At 36.3% G+C, this 22,015-nt stretch overlaps 1 protein-coding gene across 1 annotated transcript in view; it reads right to left on the bottom strand.

Moving 5' to 3' along the window:
- Positions 1-22,015, bottom strand: part of CSMD1 (CUB and Sushi multiple domains 1) — a 956,173-nt gene that overhangs the window by 522,520 nt on the left and 411,638 nt on the right. The window lies entirely within an intron of this gene.

Genomic DNA, 22,015 nt, shown 5'->3' with positions numbered 1-22,015 from the left:
GTATCAGTAAAATAAGACTGGCTCTGAAGGTTTATGTGCAATATCAAGATTTTATTTTATAAGCAAAGTTGCTAAAATAGATAACTTATTTCATAGAAAACAATGATGTGAAGAGACATAAATGAAAGAAGTTTCTTTGATACAATTTTTTAATCTTAATGCCCCTGGCCCTCATACCCACTCTACTTTGTTTGCCCCCACACTGCTAACTATTCCTGTCCTGTTCTTAACAAAAATTCAGTTTAGGGTTAGAGTAATCACTCACTTCCTCTGGTGACTGTCTCTATGTTTCAGTGAGCACAAAAAACATCTATTTTTCTTCTCAGAATACCTTCCTTTGACAAGCTGCCTGTGAAGAGCTTTGGTGAAATAATATCCATGTTTGTAAGGTAACTGGCAAAAAAAGGAATCAAGCATTAATCTTTACTTTTTTCCTCTGGCCTCTAGTGTCCTCTCATTTTCTTCAGCTTTGTCAAATATCTTTGAACAACTGTAATATACACTTCAGCACCTATGTAAGTAATAAAAATGTCACTCTGGCCATCTATGCAGAGAATCAGTCAAGTATAGAACAGATATGTCCACACAACCAATACAGCATATTGTCAAATTAATGCCCAATATGATTTGCATGTCAGTATTTTACATTCTAAAGGTCAGTATGCTTAATTAGTCAATATTTTGGGTTTTTTTCTTTAAAATTACATATACTGTATTTTATTATAATATGTATAGTATGTTCAAAAGTGCTGAGTTGAGGCTATCAGAACGCTGATTCCCACTATGGAATGAATCACAAATTTCTGGAAAACGCTTTTCCTTCAGTAAATTTCACTGGAGTATGGTATGAAAGCAAGGAAATGTTATTCTTGAAAATTATTTTTAAGTTGAAAACATATCCAATGTTTCTGTCTCAGTTCATAATGAAAGGACAGATTTGTGGAACTGGTTTTCCCTTCAACTGGAGTACAATTTTCTAGGGAGACTGCTTCATTTTTCTCTCAGAAAGCAGTAAGATGATGATGTGGAGGAAAACAATTCCAATTTTCAGATTCTCAAGTATGAGGTATCTGTGGAAAAGTTCAGCAGCAGAATAAAAATTAGAAGTTGGCCCTTGTAGCTTAAGCAGTTTAGCACACCTAACATTGCCCCTGCAAAGGTACAGAAAGTGCTGCCATTTTCTACAGTGGTATTATGAGATGAGAGATTCTTGATAGTGTCCATACAAGGTTAAAAGACAGATCAAAATGCTTGCATTAAGAATGATAACTACATATAAAAGGCTCTTGAATTGCTTTTTGAAAAGTCTCAGAGAGCAGATAATAAGTAAACCAGACAAGATACTTCAATTCCAAACAATACGTATATGAGTAAATATAGCTGTAAATATGATTCTGTTTAATATGAGTGTATATCCATTTCAAATCTGTCCTGCACTGAGACAGACACATATCTCTAAAAAATGCTAATGTGAGAGCTAGCATTTTTCATAGATCTCCTATTGCCTGCTCACCACAGATTTTGCATTTAATAACACAAATAAAAATGCTTCTGCTACAATCATACAATATATCTGAGAGGCAGTATTTCACATTTGCTGTGTTTAAAGCCCATTGATTTTTAGAGAATATCTCTGTAATTAACTAAAGATTGTTTATCTTTGATTTACAGAACTGAGGCAGAAAGGAAAAACGATTTTTCAGGATTTTATAGTTAATCATTAATTGTGGATAAATTAAAAAATATGTATTGCTGTTTATCGCTTACAATTCTAAAATAAATGTACTATACTACCAGTATAATCACCAACAACACCAAACAAAACAAACAAAAAAAAAAATTTCCACTGACGTACTAGAACCTATTGACTATGTTTTTACATGCTCCTTTCTTCACAGTACACCAAGCTTGTTTGAATATTTTCTCCTATTGGTATAATCATATGCAATGCAGAAGTAAAAAGTGAAATTTAGGGGGATATGTCTAAGTGAATTAAAAACTAGTTTCATTTAACACCAAAACCACACAAAAAACCATACTCATATAGAAAAGTTTTAGGCACGCAAGGCTAAAAACTCAAGGCAACCCTCATCCTAACTGTGTGTCCTCATCACTGACTTTAATTTCTTCTTTTGAACAGAGTGAATTCATATTCTTCAACACACAAGAGTTTTGACAGGGAATTTCTTGCATGCAATATTCTACAGCTTCGTGATTAATAACTGCCAAATTATTTCCTTTTCATGAAGAATTTTCTTGAAGGTCAGGTCCCACAGAAGAGGAAATGGAATTCCACATAGCACAAAATGCATTGGTTTCCCTAGACAAAAGCTTGATCCTGAACACTTCTGTCATAAATGCCCTTACTTGTTTTGGAATTTGGTTAAATCTAAGTGAAATATTTAATCACATTAACTTTGGTAAAACATCTGGAAACAGCCACAAGGTAGCAACGTGTGACTGACATGGCCCCTGGATACCGGGCAAGACACAAACTGGGACATGGGAGAGTTCACCTCAATATGAGGAAATACTATTTTACTATTAGGATAACATGTTGCCCAGAGAGGTTGTGGAGTCTTCTACAGACTTTGAAGACCCATCCTGAAGCATTTCTGTGTGACCTGCCCTAGGTGATCCTGCTTTGGCAGGGGTTTCCCTCTGATTTCCAGAGATCCCTTCCAAGCCCTACCATTCTGTGACTCCACTGAGGATGAAGACAAAGTCATGATGAGGATCATTCTGACTGTCAGGGTGCCCTGCACCTCACTTCTCCAGGTAACAAACACTGTTCCATGGACCTTCTTATGACCAATGATTCAGGCTTGGCTGTCTCCACCACAGAAAACAGATGGGATGTACTGTATTGAAATTGTATACTTCACAGTTTCTGAACTTCTAAAACAGTTATTCCATACAGGATGCCCTTAGGTTGGTTTTTAAAAAATTGTTGTCTGCAAATTGAAATTACTAGTACTTTGCTTCTCACACACTCCTTCATGAAATCGCTGAAATGAAAAATATATTATAAAGAAAAAGAATGTGAGGCACAGAAAATACTACTATATCACAGCTTCTTAGAGGTTTTAAAAAGAAAAACAGAAACAGTGTTTAATTTTAATAGCATGTTTAATAGTTTAATAGTGTAATTAATTTTCTTTAATTTTCTTTAATAACTCTATAGTCATCAGGTTTGTGAAAAGAAAATGTTGAAGAGAGCTCTCCTAGAGTAAAGGTGAAAGAAAGCTCCTTCCTCCCTTCACTTGATATGTAAAAAGTCTGATTATGGAAACATAGAGAAAAAGACTCTAGATCCATCAAGACTCTAGCTCATTGCACAACAGCAAAGGGATTTAGTTTCCTGAACTGCCTATAAATAATCTGCTAACAATAATGAATGCTAAATGTAGCAAATGAGGAGTAAAATACTCTCTAGAAAGAATGTTTGTCACAGGAAAAGCTCAATTCAGAAACAAGTAATACTATGTATATTAGAAAAGAAAAAAAAAAAGTCAAAGTAACTTCATCTTTATAGGCAGACTTCCCTGAATGCTACTGATGTAGATAATATTTGACTTGATGTTTTGAATATGACTCCATTAGTCGTCAAGGCCATTTGTAATACCATAATCTCAGCAAAAAAGGAAGGATGTACCTGGGATCAATCAGTTTCTTGGTTAAAACTGCTTGGGGTTTTTGAGTATTCATGTATTCTTTAAATTACTAGATCCTGTATTTTAAAGCTCTCTGAGTTATCTAGTGTATTTATTTTCAACTGGAAAAACAGACAATGTCAAGTGACCATCTTCAAAAGACTGAAGTAGATTTTGGGTTTTGGGGTTCTTTTAATAATAAGATAATAAGTAATAAGATCATCCTGTGGCAATTGTTACTATTAGCAAAGTGCTATTTTGGGATGGAAAGTACAGAGAGACTAAATAAGCACATGGAAACCCACATATGTGCATGAGTTTGCTTATACAAACCTGTAGGCAGGACATAACACATCATATTGAAACTTATGCACTGACTTAATATCCTTAGACTTATTTCAGATGGTGATTTCCTTTCATTCTTGTTTATGCTTTTGTCATATTTATTGTTAAGGAGCAAAGAATTTTCCCTTTGAGCCAAATGAAGTCTTTTCTGGTTGATCTAAAAATTTGTAAAATTGAAAATACCTCAGATGAGTATCTGAAAGCACAGATTTCTTGGCATTCTTTCTCTCTCCAAATGGAAAATTAGCAGTTGAACTTTGAAAATAGCAAAAGCAAATTTAAAATGCCCCTCTAAATCCATCTCAATTCTCAACTTTTAACTTCAAATTTTGTATATTCAAAATCATAGCAGCTTGATGGCATCCATAGGATCTATCTGCACAGTCAAGTTAGACCTCCCTCTACAACCCCCTGCCCTATATTGTGACTGACAAACCTGATAATTAAAAAAAATCCTGAAATTACTCAACATAAACAATTCAGGGGTGTTTTTTGTAACTCAAGGAAGAACACGCAGAAATAACAAGGACCCAGTAGCACATGTCTGCTTCACAAATACTCCCATCCACGTGCACATACTCAGATGTTGGATATCACTCAAGTTAACTGTGGACTAAAGGCATAGATACAAAATTTCTTACACTAAATTAGAATTTCTAATGGAAAAAAACCCCAAGATGAGCAAAACAAAACCAGAACTACCTACTTCTAAAATAATAAAAGGCTACAGCAAAATTATAAAATTTAAAAGACCTAAATAGGCTTACATATCAGCATGCAATTATTCACATTGTTAGCACAGTCCCTGACAGTTTTGACCCAAGTGAAACAGCAGTCTCCAGCAGTCCAAGAAATATTCCCAGTGGGTATTTGCAATGTGGAGAGCCTGCTCTGGAGATAGAAGATATCTTATCTTTATGGAAGAAGCCATACAGCACCAGCTTGTCTCAGAGCTGGAAAACAGCTTCAGAAACTGCTTTCTAGCACGTTTTAATGAACTAATAAAATGGCAGTCAGAGGAATTAAGAACACTAATGAATTAAGAGACAGAAAAAGGAAAGTCCTGGGATCCATTCTTTCCTTTTTGTAAGTCATCCTTAATTAAACAACAAAAACTATTTTTATTAAAGCTTTGATGATCTTCACTGTCAATCTTTAACACAGCTTTTAGCCCTGATGTTTGCTACTTCAGATTTTATAAGTTGACTGGACAGTTTCCTTTCCTTTCAAAGTAAAAGGGATGAAAGAATCTGTAATGAAATCATGCAAAAGAGATGGATCTCTTTTGTAATCAAGAGCAACTGGATTTTATATCAAAACAGTCATCTTAAGCTTCACTCAGAAATCAGCTGGAGCATAGAGAAGAGGAATAATGTGATTTTTATAAAACTTCTACTTAATTAACAAACTCACAATAGTTTTCAACACATATTTTTTTCTGAAAGTACAGCATCTTAGTAGGCCAGAATATGTTAAGCAAGGCTTGCAAGGCTGGAGAAAAGTGGTGTGATTTTATAGCTGCAAGTATGTTTTGCAAATGCCCTGAGCAGATCCTCCTTGATGTCTATATTGTCCATATGTTTACTGGGACAGGACCTGGATATTGCTCTGTGGGAGCTCTGCCTGCAAGATCTGACCTGTCAGTAAAATGGGAAATGACAGCAGCAAACACACTGCCCCTTTGGCAGGTAATGCTGATGCTTTTGATGACAAGGGACATGCCACACGACTTCTTGGTCAAGTGAGCAGGTTCATCCAGGCAACGAAAAAAAAAACCACAACTAGACACCTGGGTAGCTGTTATTGTCTGAACCTCTGGACTATGACTGGAAGCACAGCCTTAAGGAGAAACAGCCAGTTTACAGGTACAACTTGCTTAAAAAACAACCTCTTCCACTGACCTGATTTAAGACAATTTTACTGCAACCAAGCAATACACTGCATTGTTTTCCTCATACCCTAATGCATCATATAACTCAGTGTGAATTCAAAACGTATGACCAGTTTAAAAGTGGAAATAACAGTGTTGTTCAGCAAAAAAAAGTACATGGAAAAAATAAGCATTTAAATGTTTCCTTTGCTTCTTGATTTATGATCAAGATACATTTTACGCTTTCATTAACCAAAGCACTGTGAGAGTGAATTGCCATTTATACTCATCATGAATTGCTTTCCAAAATAATGATATGCTATGTCCTGCATGATAAAGAAAAAGCATTAATGAAAAGGCAAAAGTCATCTAGGAACTAAAGCAAATTGTTTCAAAGAAATCTGCACCAGCACACACACAGAGAACATTCTCAACTACATAATTAATGTGATCTAATTGAAAGTCTCAGTCAAGAAATGAATTCATTTTGTTATGTCTGGGCAGAAGAGAAACGAGTCCACGTGAATGATTAAAACATAGTCTGATATAGAACTGCTTGGTTCCAGTTTATATTCACCATAAATCAACAGTAGTAATCATATTCATAGACATTCAGTGCTGCTGAACCCCGTGAATTCAGTATTTCAAAGGAGGATAAACAGGATACTTTATGCAAGTATTCTAAATGAAACAGATCTGTTTTCTCTGCACTCTGTGGAATCTCAGCAAAGACAGATAACTACAATCAATAAAGTAAGATCAGCTCTATTAAATACCAAGAAATTTTCAATACCTATGTATAGAAGATTAATATGTGAAGATATAAACAGTATCCTTTCATACAACAGTATGAAAGGACCGAAGGACCAAACAGGAAGCTCTAAGGAGAGCAATATGCTTTCTGCATTACTGCTTCTGTTCCTATGGATTTGTGTGAATGACAAATTGCTATGGATTCATTTAGCTTTATGAAGTATGTGAACTTACAAAGAATTTCTTAACCTGTATCTGTGTGCATTACTGAGTGTCTTTTTAGTCATTCACAGTTTTTCACTCTGCATAATAATTTTGTTCATTTCCTACCTGTTTTCAAGAGCAATTTCTGGTATTTTCTGTACACAATATAGAAGACATATTTGTGTATTAACTGTGTAAAGCAGACAGCAAAAATTTGCATATTTTTCTATGACTAAGCTAGTAGGTAAGTTTTTGCTTAATAAAAAAAACTACTTTTTCAATTCCTGTGTTCCACCTTTAGAGAAGGCTGTTACTGTTAAAGGAAAGTAGAAAAATGTATCTCTGATCTTCATTATATTATTTCATTTTTTCAACTGAGCTTGAAATAAACTACAAAACTGCATATAGAAGGAAAAAAAAAAAAAAAAAAAAAAAAAAAAAAAAGATAAAATGGGTATTAGTCACTGTCTCAATAAAGTTCTTATCTGGTTTACAAGCTACTAGCTCAGAAGATGATCTGAGAGCTGGAGCACTCTGAGAGTTCAGCCTGGAGAAGACTCAGGGCAGACCTCATAGTGGCCTTCCCATGCCTGAAGAGAGCCTCCAGGAAAGCTGGAGAGGGACTTTGTACAATGACATGTACTGACAGGATGATGGGGAACAGCTTCAAACCGGAAGAAATTAAGTAATAGGAAGAAATTCTTCCCTGTGAGGCACAGGTTGTCCAGGGACATCATAGATGCCTCATCCCTGGAAGGGTTCAAGGCCGGGTTGGATGGGGCTTTAAGTAACCTGGTCTAGTGGGAAGTGTCCCTGCACATGGCAGAGGGATTGGAACTGGATGATCTTTAAGGTCCCTTCCAACCTAAATCACTCTATAATTCTATGATTTTCACTTGAAATAATACTTCAGCACACATCAGATCCTTCAATTTCTGGCACTTAAATTTACCTGCTCTACCAAAGATACAGAAAGTAGAATATTTTTCTTCTTTTTATCTACATTTTTCCTTTCTCCGGAAAAAAACCCAAATGAATAAGTGCATTTATTTTCTGTATATTAGTATCTAAATAATTATATAGATACTGCCTGACTTTCAAAAGTTGGCTGCCTTGGTGTACTGTATTAACTCTTATACAACAAACTTCAGTCAGCAAGAATTTGATTGGAATTGAGCAGAGTCCATGAAAAATTCTAGGAAAATCCTCTTAGTTACCAAAAGGATATTTAAATACTTTCTAAAAGCTATTTTGCAGAACCTCCCTTCACAGGATGTGTTTCATATGCTGGCTGTACGAAGTGAGAAAATTTTATTTAATAAATAAATAATTTAAATAAATAAATATTTTTAAATTATTCTATAGTTACTAACAAGTATTACCCAAAGCAACTTTAAACTGCTCTGCACAGAAATATTTAATTTATGGAAATATCTACATTTATATTACTGTTTTGTAAGTGTTCTGCTGTGTGAAGCTTTTAAAAAACAAAGTATTATTTATCCTACTCATGAGTAATGGTGTACTTGCATATGTAATACATGAAAAAAGCCCCTTCTGCACACTTTATCCACATGAACAAATTTACATTTGCATATCCACATGAACAAATTTACTCCCATTGAAGGGAGTTCAGATAAATAAAGCTTAATGTCGTAAGAACAGCAAGACAAGGTTTAGAGGGCACATAGCAATTTTACTCAAGTATTATATTAGCATACTGTCAACCTAGAACTACAAAAACCTACCAAACCCACCTCTGTTTTTATTTCTAAAGCTTGCAATGCTATCAAGTTATAATTATTGGCTACCAAGACTCTTAACCTCTAGTGGTATAATTTCTGGCAGAGGATCCATGTTACTAATGCATATTGAAGTCTCAGTGCTCTAAAAAACAACTATGCAAATACAACCATACTTCATTTTTGTGAAATGAGGCTTTTAATGCATGTAGTCTTACTACTGCTTGTTTAAATAAAGCCTTAAATTATTTCTTTGAAGAAAACAAGTTAAGCAGAGATGTAAATGTTTTGTTGATTCAGCAGTTTTCTCTGTTAAGATCCTGGGAATGTCTTCTTGCAAAGATAAAAATAATGGTATTTACTGAATAAACAGTATGTAGAATATTATTAGTCATTCTTTATTACTATACATCTCTAGTAATAAGAACCCCTGTACTGTGAAACTATCCTCCCTCTTCTGTTTTCCTTACAAGGCTGAACACTCATTTTTTCAGTCACTGCACCACAAAAGTGGTTTTCACATTAAAGGCTGAGGACCACTCTTCTTTTCCCACCATAAAGGAAGACAGGCTAATGTATATATTTGATATATACTTGACTTTAGAAAGGGCAAGGGCAAGCAGACAAGCCAAGGGGAAAAGTTTTGTATATACATCTCCATCCAAATGCAGGCTATTGAGACATTGTAAGGGGAAAGTATGATCCTTTGCTTACCCAAATTCTGTTTCAATCTATAGCTCCATCCACCCCCTCCTACAGAAGGACCTAAACTTTCCCACAGACCTGATAAATAAAATCAAGTATCTACGTGGAAACTGCTGTCATGTCATGTCGTATTAATCTATGTGAACAGCCCACTAAATAAATATTTAAAAAGGGAATGAAAATAATAGGAAATAAACAATGCATGTGTCTGCTGAGATCAGTAGAATAGCTACTGAATGCATTAAATGGCAGAATGGTGTTGGAATGAAGTGACAGAAGCTGTTTGGATTTTTCCTGAAGAAAGAACATTTCCTAACCAGAAGTGTTTCAGGAAAGCAACCATTGTGAATACTACATAAAAAAAAAGTGTGGTTACTAAAAAAGCAAGACTAGATGACATTTTCTGAGCTACAGAAATCTGTTTCATTTATGGAGATCTCTAATGATGGTTAGGTGGCATTTTAGGTGACCACAAATAATCTGATAAAATATTTCAGAGATAAAAATCACACTTAAAATATGTATCTCAGTCCACTCATCCACAAGATGCCAAATTCCCATGAACAGACACATGGAGAGGATTTTTTATTAAGACAACTTCATGTAGTTTACAGTTTTCTTAAAAGAGTTTGATTACCAAACGGGATTGAAGATATTAGTCATCTTTCTAATTTAAGAGCCATTAGTGCTACATGTGACATGACTGTATGAAATACTTTGTATTTTCAAGAGAAGCATTGAGAAATACTGCAGATTTACATTCTCATTCTCAAGTGCTAACCACTTCCATGAGCAGTACCTGATACAATTTTTATGTTGCTGAAGAAGGATGAGTGATGCCTCGAGTAAAATTCAAATCTATGCTACAATCCATTAAGTGTACAGTCACAGATAATAAGCAATAGAAATACATTCTATAGTAATGAGTTTTATTATATATTACATTTGATTGAAAATGAAAATAAAGCAGATTAACAGATTATTGAGTTAGCTAAAACATAAAGATATTTTTCAATTATTTGGTTTCTTTTTCTGAATCTAGTTGATATTTCATCTGCTATTTTTACTCTAAACTTTCTGGAGATTTAAGGCGTAATAATTAAACACATATGTGATAAAATACCACTAAGCTGATTTAATTTTCAAACTCCAAACTCTCAAAAGTATCTCCAAAATGAGACTAGTATTTGAGACAGTGTGTTTTGTTACCTTTCTTTCTAATAACTAAGCATTTTTTCATGCATATATGAGAAATGGCATTTTTCTGATTTAGAAAAATAAGAACTAGTAACATTCTAACATATCTATTTGATTAACAGAGTAAAGGCTCTGAGAACAGTAGAAATCATTCAACTCACAACTCAACCGTATGAGCTGGAGAACTGTATCTATAATAGGATATAAAATATATTCTGATCACAGAGAAAATAATTACCCTCTGGGATTCAACTCTTACTATTAGAAGAATAGATTGTACGGAGCCAATTATCTCATACAGCACACTTGGCTCAATTTCATATAGATTCTTACAATAAAATAAGCACTAGCTGCAGTGCTGTGATGTATGCCATCATTTGGTAGTTCTTTATAGAATGAGCCACAGGTTATCAAGCATCACGTAAGCCTTTTGATCTGCTCAAGGAGCTCGCTTGGAGCAAATGACCATAGAAGTAAGAAAGAAAAGTCAGTAATACTTTCATCTCACTAGGAGACAGGGCAGGTCATGAAATATATATTGTCATTGATGAAAACCAGGAGAATCTCTCTGAACTTCATCTCCAAAATAAAAGAGGTCCTATGCTGCTTACGAAATTGATGACTAAGAAAAGACAAAATCTATTTAAAATTCATGTCCTGTAGATTCAACCAAGTCATAAGCAATATTTTCTTTTTTTTCTTTTTTTTATTTTCTTTTTTTTTCCCAGAAATAAAAAGAATTTTAAGGGCATCACTGAATTCTGAATTTCATTTTCCTTCTCTTTTTGCCCAGCAGCAGGCTCTAGAATTAAATTGTACAGTAGAAAGCATGCGCATACCACATTTTAATCCACCCGTGATTTAAATAGAATACAACATTTAAAAAGCAAGCAAATAGATGTTTAAGGAGAGATCCTCTAGGAAAGTGTGTTTATTTAACGTGGGATAAACAGTTAAATATGCTGCCTTAATGTCGATTTACTCCGAGCTTCACCAGCTGAAGTACTATTACAGTGTCGGATTGTTGGTCTGCTTTGCTGGTCATATGAAAATGACAGTGGGAATGGGATGGGGTTATGAAAGAAAAAAACAGCAACCCTTAATTTTCATTACATCATGTTTGAAGAGTTACTTTACTGTAACTATTTTACATAAACTAGCTCTTTCTTTACATCTGGAATGTCAGTCTATGCAACAGGGGGCTAAGGGGAAGGGAGAGCCATTGTGGCACTTCCCCTCCAGTGCACCTGGGAAAAGGAATCATCACACGGATGAGAAAACAGTCTCATCACCAGCACAGGTCTTTTGCATTGCAGATTTATTGCAGACTAACTCTATCCTAGTTTGGTGGATTGCTACTTATGAACAGATGAGCAGCAGTTTAATCTGGTTAGGGCCTGAAAATAGTTTGCATCTGTTAGGACTGCTCCACAAGGCAAAGGAATACTCTGTATGGGTGGTCAATTGTGCTCCTGATGCAAATGGAAAAGTTCACATGAATATTAAGTAACTTTTCCAAAACAAAGTGGTATTTCATCGAATTATAGAATGGATAGGGTTGGAATACGTTAGATATTAGGAAAAAAAACTTTACAGAGAGGGTGATGAGGCATTGGAATGGGCTGCCCAGGGAGGTGGTGAATTCTCCATCCCTGGAGGTTTTTAAAAAGAGACTGATGTGGCACTCAGTGCCATGGTCTGGTAACCCGAGTGGTAGTGGATCAAGGGTTGGACTTGATGATCTCAGAGGTCCTTTCCATCCTGGCTATTCTGTGATTCTGGAAGGGACCCAAAAGATCACCTAGTTCCAAACATCCTGCATGGGCAGGGAAACCTTCCACTAGACCAGGTTGCTCAAGGCCCCATCCAACTGGGCCTTGAAAAATGCTTATTACCTACCTTAATACATACTTTGAATACTTAGTACAGCACAGAAGAGAAAAAGTAGACAGACTGGTGTATTTTTAAAAAACATTATTTAATTTTCTACCACCGACCTCCCAAGTAAAACAACTGGCTAGTGGACCTCACTGAACAAAAAGGTATCAGATTTTCAATACATTTTGAGATCGATATGCTTTACCTTTACAGATTTTTCAATGGGTTTTAACAGAGATCTTTATACTGCATTCTACATAACTATTCACAAATCCTCTTGAAACTGTGTGCTTTGTGACCAGTTGCAATTAGACACATCATGAAATTAGTAATTCTGTGATACTTTCTGAAGTATATGAGCATCCTTACAAGTATGTTTGAGTTCCTTCAGCTATGGGGAGACTATCTAAATAGTAACAACTTGCTTATTTTCTTTAAGTATTTCAGATCTTTTAAATTCATATAAAGGAAGTATTAGACCAGTTCAAAAATATTCTAATTTGTCATAGTATTTTGAAGGAAGCTGCATATGGTTTCCCCTCATGCAGAAAAAAAAAGGAATGGCAACCTTACTCTAAGAATGATGAATTAACGAGTACAACATTGTCTGTCCATGTAATACCATTTTTCACACACTTGCCTTTTCTATGGCCCGGTAGAAACAGAATTACTTAATTAGGATGAAAACTAAAGTCCTCTTGAAGGACTCAGAAGACTGATATTGTTCACCTTGAAAAGATATATGATAATTTTTTTAAAAAATAAAAATGAAAAGGGCAAAATATGTCCATTAAAAATTTATTCAGTAATTTTACTACAGGAGGAAGTGTGCAGGGGTGAGATGTCACACTGAATCCATCAGACAATCTTTACTGTGGCACAGTGAACTACTTGGGCATGGAGATGCTAAGTAGGACCCATATGGTACACAGGCTATGTACTGATTCTCTCAAAAAAAATTAATTTTATCTTGTTGAAAGAGAGGATGAATTCTGCGGTTTGTCTGCTTGAAAGAAAAACAACCAGACGTTTCCACACTATCTCATGCAGGCTTACTAGAGAGTATCTCAACAACTAGGACTGCCCCTGTTCCCTCTGCCAAATGTTATGTCCTAGATCACACATACATTGACTTTAGGCTTTTTAGAGCAGACAAGTCATGTCTTTTTGACACCTCAGCTTAATTGCTCTGTAGCATAACAGCATTCCCATACTGCTTAACATCCAAAAAAACTATCTCAAGCCCCAGCAAAATTATTTAGCTTACCACACTGTCAATACAGGCCAGTAATTACTCCTCCATTAACTTCTAGCCTTAGGTTTCTTTAATTAAAAGGATGAAAAAACTCCTTCTGTCTCTAAAGCTAGCCCAGCTGGCAGGATGAACCAGAAACTTCTCCAAAGCCATCCAGAGATCCCAGATCAGGTTACAAGCAGAGCTATTTCTTGAGAACTGGCCTGGCTGTTTCAAGCAAAGTTCTCTAAGGTTGCCAGAGCTCTGCTAATCAGAGGGGTACTTACCTAAGTCAAGAGAGCAGACATACACACCTCTCACTAGTACCTAGCACCTAGTGATGTACAGTGCACTGCAAAGTTGTGCAGATCTGAATCTAGGAGACACATTTTTGTGTGTGGATGAGCCAGACATACAAAGTCTTTATTCTCAACGTTAACTCCTTGGGGAAAAGCTCTTATCACAGTGCCATACTGTACACCAAGGACACTAGGGCCCCATGGCCTTTGCAAGTGTCCAACCATCAACATCCCTCCCCCCAGTAAAATAAATAAAATATTCTCAGCAGAGAAGTAGATCACAACCTGGGCTGCACACGAAAGGGTTAAAACAAGGATGAGCAAGAGGAGTAGTAGGGGCTGTCTGTTGCAAGAGACATCTTACTGCTGCTGCTTCCCTGGCATGTTTACTCTGACTGAATAATCATTGCTTTTCCAACTGTGAAGATTTCCTGAAGTATTTCCGAAAGCTGTAATTGTATTCTTTCTAGAACTGTATTCTTTCTCTCTTTGCAGAGAGACTGTGGCACTTAAACTGATGTTTCTATAGTATTTGGTATTTTTTGAACTGAAAAAAAAATAACTAACTTGGCGTTAAGAGTTTCCTTGCACGCTTTATTTGAAGTGATTAGCCCAGATCCAGCTCTGGATGAAACCTATGTTTTCACTCATCTCAATTTTTACTGAGCTCATTAAAGAAACTGCTTTAGCAAGTTGATAGGAAAAAAAAAAAAAAAAAAAAAAAAAGCTTGCAAATTTAGTACAGGTACACAACTCAGACACAGGAGAATTATTAAGGAGAAAAAAATCTCACAAAGTCAAATGATACTTTCATTTTCTAGCTAAGAAATGCATGTGAAATATATTATTTTTCAGTAAAAGTCCTGTCCTATAGTAGTCCTGTCTGTATAACAAAAACTAATTAAAAAGCTTATCAAGTCTAAGCCTTTTCATGTTATTATATTGGTTTAGATCAGTGTACAGGCAATTAGAATCTAGCTGTACCACTATGATGTGAAAAATCACAGTGAAATCAAAAGGACCTAAATAGCTTATGTGATTCTGGTATTTAAATTATGCTAAATTAACCTCCAGAGTATAACTCTCCTTCTAAGAAGAAGCTTTATACATTAAAAAGAAGGCACAGAAATAAATATGACACTGTAAGCTTTCCAGTGTAGATCAGTGTATAAGCAGTCAAATGAAAAGCACCACCAAGGTAACTTAAATCTTCCATACTGACAGTATCTAATACCATTTGGAATTAGTCATAGCATTTGTAGAGGATGACATAATTCCCAAGAATTATAAAAAGCTCTGAGAACTTCTTAGGCCAAAAGAAATTATGCTTCCTCCATTTGGTTCAGTCATAATTACTGTAGCCTTTCTACACTAAAAATAGATTGAGAAGATAAACTTCTGGAAAAAATTAGTATGAAATTTAAAGTTCATAATGAAAACATAGCTGGGTGTAAACAGTATTTCAGTTGTTACATGAGCAAACTAGTTACTGATTGCTGTCACAATGACCTTGATGGTGGGACAGTGTCTTCTCAGAAAGTTTGCTGATGACACAAAGCTGGGAGGACACCCCAGAAGACTGTGATGCCATTCAGAGGCACCTAGACCTGCTGGAGAGTTGAGCAGGGAGGAATGTGATGAATTACAACAAGGGCAAGTGTAAGGTCTTGCATCTGGGGAAGAACAACCCCAGGTACCAGTATAGGCTGGGGACTGAGCTGTTAGAGAGCAGCACAGAGGAAAGGACCTGGGAGTTCTAGTGGACAGGAAGATGACCATGAGCCAGCAATGTGCCCTTGTGGCCAAGAAGGCCAATGGCATCCTGGGGTGCATTAGAAGGGGTGAGATTAGTAGGCCAAGAGAGGTTCTCTTCCCCCTCTATTCTGCCCTGGTGAGGCCACATCTGGAATATTGTGTCCAGTTCTGGGCCCCTCAGTTCAAGAAGGACAGGGAACAGCTTGAAAGAGTCCAGAGCGGAGCCAGAAAGATGATTAAGGGAGTGGAACATCTTATGAGGAAGGGCTGAGGGAACTGGGTCTCTTCAGCTTGGCGAAGAGGAGACTGAGGGGTGACCTCATTAATGTTTATAAATACACAAAGGGAGAGAGCCGGGATGAAGATGGTGCCAGGCTCTTCTCAATTATGGCCAACGATTGGACAAGAGGCAACAGATACAAGCTTAAGTATAGGAGGTTCCATGTAAACACAAGGAGAAAATTTTTTTACTGTGAAGGTGACGGAGCACTAGAAAAGGCTGCCCAGGGAGGTTGTGGAGTCTCCTTTGGAGACATTATGGATGTGTGACCTCCTGTAGGTGATCCTCTTCTGGCAGGGGGGTTGGACTCGATCTTTTGAGGTCCCTTTCAACCCCTGACTTTGTGATCCTGTGATAAGCAAACAGAAATACTAATAAAGTGTTAAGTGCTTTAAATATACAGGTAAGGGACACATGGTACCTTGGGAATTGGGACAGTAAATAATGTTTCAGTGCTGCAACATGTAAACCAGGAAGGCAGCAAACTAGGCTGCCACCCATGTGCTGTAGTCAGAGTGGACAATATTTACCTATTTTTTGACTTATGAACCAGGACTTATATTCCAATGGCCATAAATCTCAGCATACTCATTGTAACGTGTAAGTGTCATCCACTAGTTTGAAGAAATAAACTCAAGAAAGGACATTTTTATATCCACTCCCCAGAGGTCTAAAATAGGGAAAAATAAAAGTTTATCACTTAACTATCTGAATGGTGTTTGGCTAACTCATACCTTTATGTGTTCATTGAAGTTCTGAGAGTGCCTTATATTCCGCTTTTTTACTAAATCTTGGCCTTTTTTCATTATGTAATTATTTTCTTAGATTGTTTCCTGTAATTATTATTTTTAATTACTTTTAATTATAACAAACCCTTTAAAGAAATTAACCCCACTAACATAAGGAAACTTTTCCATGGCAGAACATGAAAGGTTGTGTATCTGACCTTAAGAGTTACTTCTGTATTCAAATTCTGAAAGACAGATTGCAAAAATAAACTGCAGTACTGCAACTGCTGAGAAGCATTTATCTCGGGTCACATAAGTATTTCAACTCTATTACCTCAAAAAAAATGTGTAATTCAAATTACTTCAATGCTTTCCAAATACAGCTGCATATATTGTGAAATTAACACAGAGAAGAGCTACTTTGAAACTGTTCTAAAGCTACTTTATTACCTCTTTTATATTGGAAACATCTTCACAATTTGTCAGAGTTTTTTTCCAAGCTCATTGTCATTCTGCTTTTTGGTGGGTTTTGGTTTGTTGGTTGTTTTTCTGTTATACTTTGTTTAGCTCATGTTTTATTTAAATTCCATTAGGATGATACCTTTTTTTGAAGTCTTAAAGCTTACTTCATGAACACAAATGAATTAATGAAAAAAAAGGTCAAAACTTCCATGCAACTTCCAAGCTCTAACTTCAAATACATTCATCATTAAGATAGTGAAGTACTAGAAATAAACTTTGAGATAGTGCAGTGTTATCTTCTTGCAGTAAACAGGCACTAAAAACATTCTTCATTTCATTAGTTTAGCAAGCCAGTCCTTTTTACACCTATTTATAGATACACCTATTTATGTTGTTACTGTTACACTGAAATATTTATGGAAATTATTTAGAAAGATCATTAATAAATCACCATTGTGTCTTAATTTATGTCTTCACCATCCAGCCCATTGCTAACACCAAAATAATAGACAGAAATAATAAATAACATTTTATGAGAGGCCTGTTGGCATTTTGAGCCAAAGATGCTATACAAGAAAGTAAACAGATGATACTGAAAAGCAACACTGAGTCAGGAAATAGTATTCAAAACACAGAAAGAAGGAAATTAAATTTCCTTCTTCTTCTCTCCTGCAGAATATTCCCATTTAAAATTATTCTGAACATTTGTCTTCATCTGCTTAATAAATCTGCCCTGAGGAAATGAATGCAGACTTTAATCTGAACTACGCATTTTATTTGGACTTCAGGAGAAACAAATATGTTTAATGGAGCAGTAATATTTTTAAGAAAAATCAGATGGAATGCACAGGAAAATATCAACATTTACATTACATGACATTAGGGCTGAACTCAGCCTTAAGTCAGAATCATTATCTGATTTGTTTCAAAATCTATTTAGATTTGTTTCCTGCACCTTTCCCTGAGTTTGAGTTTTGAATGCTATGACAATTTTGTACCTGTCCATCAAAAAGTGGGACTGAGACTATATTCTTCAGAGATTACTGAAGAGTCAGTAGCTATTAAGAATTACAAGAATTCTTGACCTTGGCTAGATTCACTTCAGAAACTCTATTTAACCTTTTTTGGAAAGGGTCTACTTTATTGTGAAGTAAAAGTCAAGATGATATGCTCTTTACCACATTTTCAGTTCCTGGATTCATCCAATCCTTCCTCTATTACTTCTCTTCTACCTTTTCTCAGTGACCTTAAGTGTTCATTAAAGTACAAGACTAACAGCACTGACCAAGCTAAACAGAGTATCCAGGCTGTGTAAATTTTTTACTCCAACTCTACCAACTTATCCTTTTTTCTTGACCTGCAAACTACCTTATTATTCTAGTCATTGGCTTCTCTTGTGCACAGACTGCCAATCATATCACATTTTCAGTGTTTTTTAAAAGCTGAGGGGAAAAAAAGACCAAGGAGAGACTACCTAATTTGCTACTACACCTCCTATGTGGTTCCAGAAACAGGAAAGTACAACAAATTCCTGTATTTTCCCCATTCAAATTGCGGATTTCTTCTATACAACATTCCCCCCTCCAAAAAATACATATTCTTGAAAGTATCAATCAAAGAAAATATGGGCCTCTTATATTTTCTTCTTTTCCCAGAGCTTTCTAGACACCTAAATTGATCAACAGCTATTACAATAGCAATGCTTAATTCCCCTAAGCTTTCAGTCAGTAGCACACTGATAGGATGTTTGTACATATTTGCATAATAAGAACACTGCACAAAACCTTTTTTTTTTTTTTTTTTTTTTTAGTATTTATGAACAGGAATGGATTTACCCAAGATAAGGAAGTTTAAATACCACAGAACAGAAATCTTAAAATCTGTTCTCCATCTCTGCTCAGCCAGCTAAATACTGGGTAATAGGGGTTCTATTCTTAAGGTCACACCACCCAAAACTCCTGTGACAAAGTTTTATCTTCTCATTACTTGAGTGCAGTGCTGGCAGTGTTTCCAGCCTAGAGCACAGTTTGGGCTTATCTTGGTCTCTTCTACACATCAAGCCAGATTTAGGAATCTATCTTCTTGTTTGCAATCCAACTAAGACAATACGTGCCCTAAGGCAGAGGGAAGGTTGGCTGTGCCTCTTGTCCCTTGATAAAATCTAGTGGGCTCTCCCACTGATATCAGGATCATATCCACTGATAGAGAGTTGCAGGCACAACTCCTCTTTGGAAGACAGTGGAGCTGTAAGAGTTCCAAAGATGTTCATCCATCCCTAGATTTCAGAATTTGGCAGCCAAGAATGAAAACATATTAAATAATTAAGCTCTTGGAATACTGTTTCTCAGGTTACCTAAAAAAATTTTACATCTAATGCTATCTTATCAAATCAATGCATCCGAACCAACATGACTCAGGAAATTCTTTCTTGCACATGCTCAACTGTAGCTATGAAGTACAGGCTGACTGAACAGCCTGATTTAGAATTGGCTCAATGGCCATGGCCAGAATGTGGTGGTCATCTAGTTGGATGCCAGTGACTAGTGATGCACATGCAGTCTCAATCCTGGGTCAAATCTTGTCTAACTCCTTCATTAAGGATCTACTTGCAGCCAGTACCTCATGAAGCTCAACAAGAAGTGCTAAGTCCTACACCTGGGGACCAGTACATGTTGGGGGCCACTCAGCTGGAAATCAACCTGTCAGAAAAGGATCTGAGGTTCTGGTGAACACAAACCTGAACATGAGCCAGTGGGTTCTTATGGAAAAGAATGGGAGGCTGGGCTGCTTCAGAAGAAGTGTTGCCAACAGGTTGAGGAAGGTGATTCTTCTTTATTCAGCACTGGGGAGGCCACATCTGAAGTACTTTGACCAGTTCAGGGCTCTCCATAGAAAAGATATGGACATACTGGACAGATTCCAGCAAAGAACCACTAAGCTAATATAGAAACTGGAGCATCTCTCCTAGCAGAAAAGGATTAGAGCTGGGACCGTTCAGCCTGTAGAAGAGAAGGCTCATGGGAATTTCATCGATGTATATAAATACCTGATTGGACCATGGGAAGAGGACAGTGCTGCCCAGTAACAGGACAAGAGGAAAGGGGCACAAACTAAAGCACAGGAGGTGCCATCTGAACATCAGGGAAACATTTTTACTTGGGAGGGGGCTGAGCACCAGCAGAAGTTGCCCAAAAAGATTGTGGAACCTACCTCTATTCAAAATCCCTCTAGACACAATCCTGTGCAACTGGCACTAGGTGACCCTGTTTGAGCAGGGGTGATGGACCAAATGACCTCCACAGCTCACTGCCAACCTCAATCACTCTGCAAACTAAAGTGTGCTAAAAGTATACTGTACCAAATAATTGTTAGTTTTTAAACTGATCTTGTCAGTGATAATGGTGAAGAAAATAAACGAAAATCAGGAAGCCAGTCTGTACTACTCCATTTTCAGTTACACCTTTCAATAATGTGCATAGCTTGCAAAGGCAGAGCAACAATTCCAGTTTCACTTATCAGATGAATTTATGTTACTGTCAGTCGATCCCAAACTGTAGAATACCTGGCAGCAGTTGCCTTATCCTATAGACCTGCAGCTTAAAGAGTCAAGATACACACCCTTTATACTACAGAGTTTTATAAGGCTTGGTGGGAACTGAGCTGATTTTATTTAATTCCAGAACACAAAAATTTCTGAAACCTTATCTTTGAACCTGAATAAGGAGGTACTAAAGTTTTTTCAGGCACGAAGATTCTTTAATTTTCAGCAATTCTTTCCCTGCCAACTGTATGTCAGTCTAAGCTCTAAAAATGGTTTTGTTACAACAGTAGTAGATCATTATTACAGACTCCAAAGTGCAGGAAGGAGGCAGTGGGAAGAATACTTGTGTAGGCACATTTCCCACGATTCACCTTGCAGTATCTGATTTTTTTGCTTTCCAGTCTGACTCAAAGAAGAGAGAAGGTACAGGGAATAATACAGGGTATTATATAATGAATATTTTAAGAATTAATAATGAATAGATGCAGAAGAGATATCTGATTGCAAATGGTCAGACCGAAACAATCCACACATCTGTAAGGATATGTGAACAAGAGCCGATACCTCGGAGAGGTATGAAACCAGAGAAAACAAGTAGTAACACTTCCTCAGTATGTAACACTTCCTCAACCCCAATAACTCACAGTTCAGAAGCTTCCTGTCCAAAGACCTTACCTGATATATCTTCCATTAATTGTAATGGTCTTCCTTTGTTCTTAAGTAATTTTTCAGCATGCATTAGCTTAACTAGACACTGTATGCAGAACAATCTCTTTGTGTGCTATGAACCTCCCTTTCACTTACAGATCTGGCCTGATGTTGTATAACTATTTCTGAAAAAAGCAGATGATATTACTAGATCAGACATTCTCTGCATTTCATTTTCTTGCAAATTATAATTTATGGATATTCCTCTGATATTCCCTCTTTTGTTGACTTACATTTCTTACTGAAGCATGCCAGTCTACCTAAATGGGTTTTGTGTCTTAGAAGCCAGCCCCATATTTTTGGTAGACCTTATTTCCTACCATATACAAACCTACAGGTTTCCATTTTTGAGATGAATATATAAACTCTGTGTGTGACCAAGAAAAAGAGATTGAAAAACGTCCTTAATACCTAGGAGTCAGGAATATTAGTTTCCAGAGTTTTGCTACTTGAAAAACTACCAGAGGTTTGTAATTTAAATAATATTGGATGAATTAAAAACACGTACTCCAGATGTTAGTTTGAGTAATTTCTGCATTTAGTCAGTGGTACTGCTGTGAAAGACCTGAGTTAGGCTCCACGCCTGCTACTGAGATACAAGCTAATGATAATAATGCAGTAATACATAATGATCCTTTGAATCATGGGGAAATAAGTGGTT

This window comes from Heliangelus exortis, chromosome 3 (genome assembly GCF_036169615.1).
Source record: "Heliangelus exortis chromosome 3, bHelExo1.hap1, whole genome shotgun sequence".
Classification (NCBI taxonomy): domain Eukaryota; kingdom Metazoa; phylum Chordata; class Aves; order Apodiformes; family Trochilidae; genus Heliangelus; species Heliangelus exortis.
This window is presented reverse-complemented; position numbering and strand designations above follow the sequence as displayed.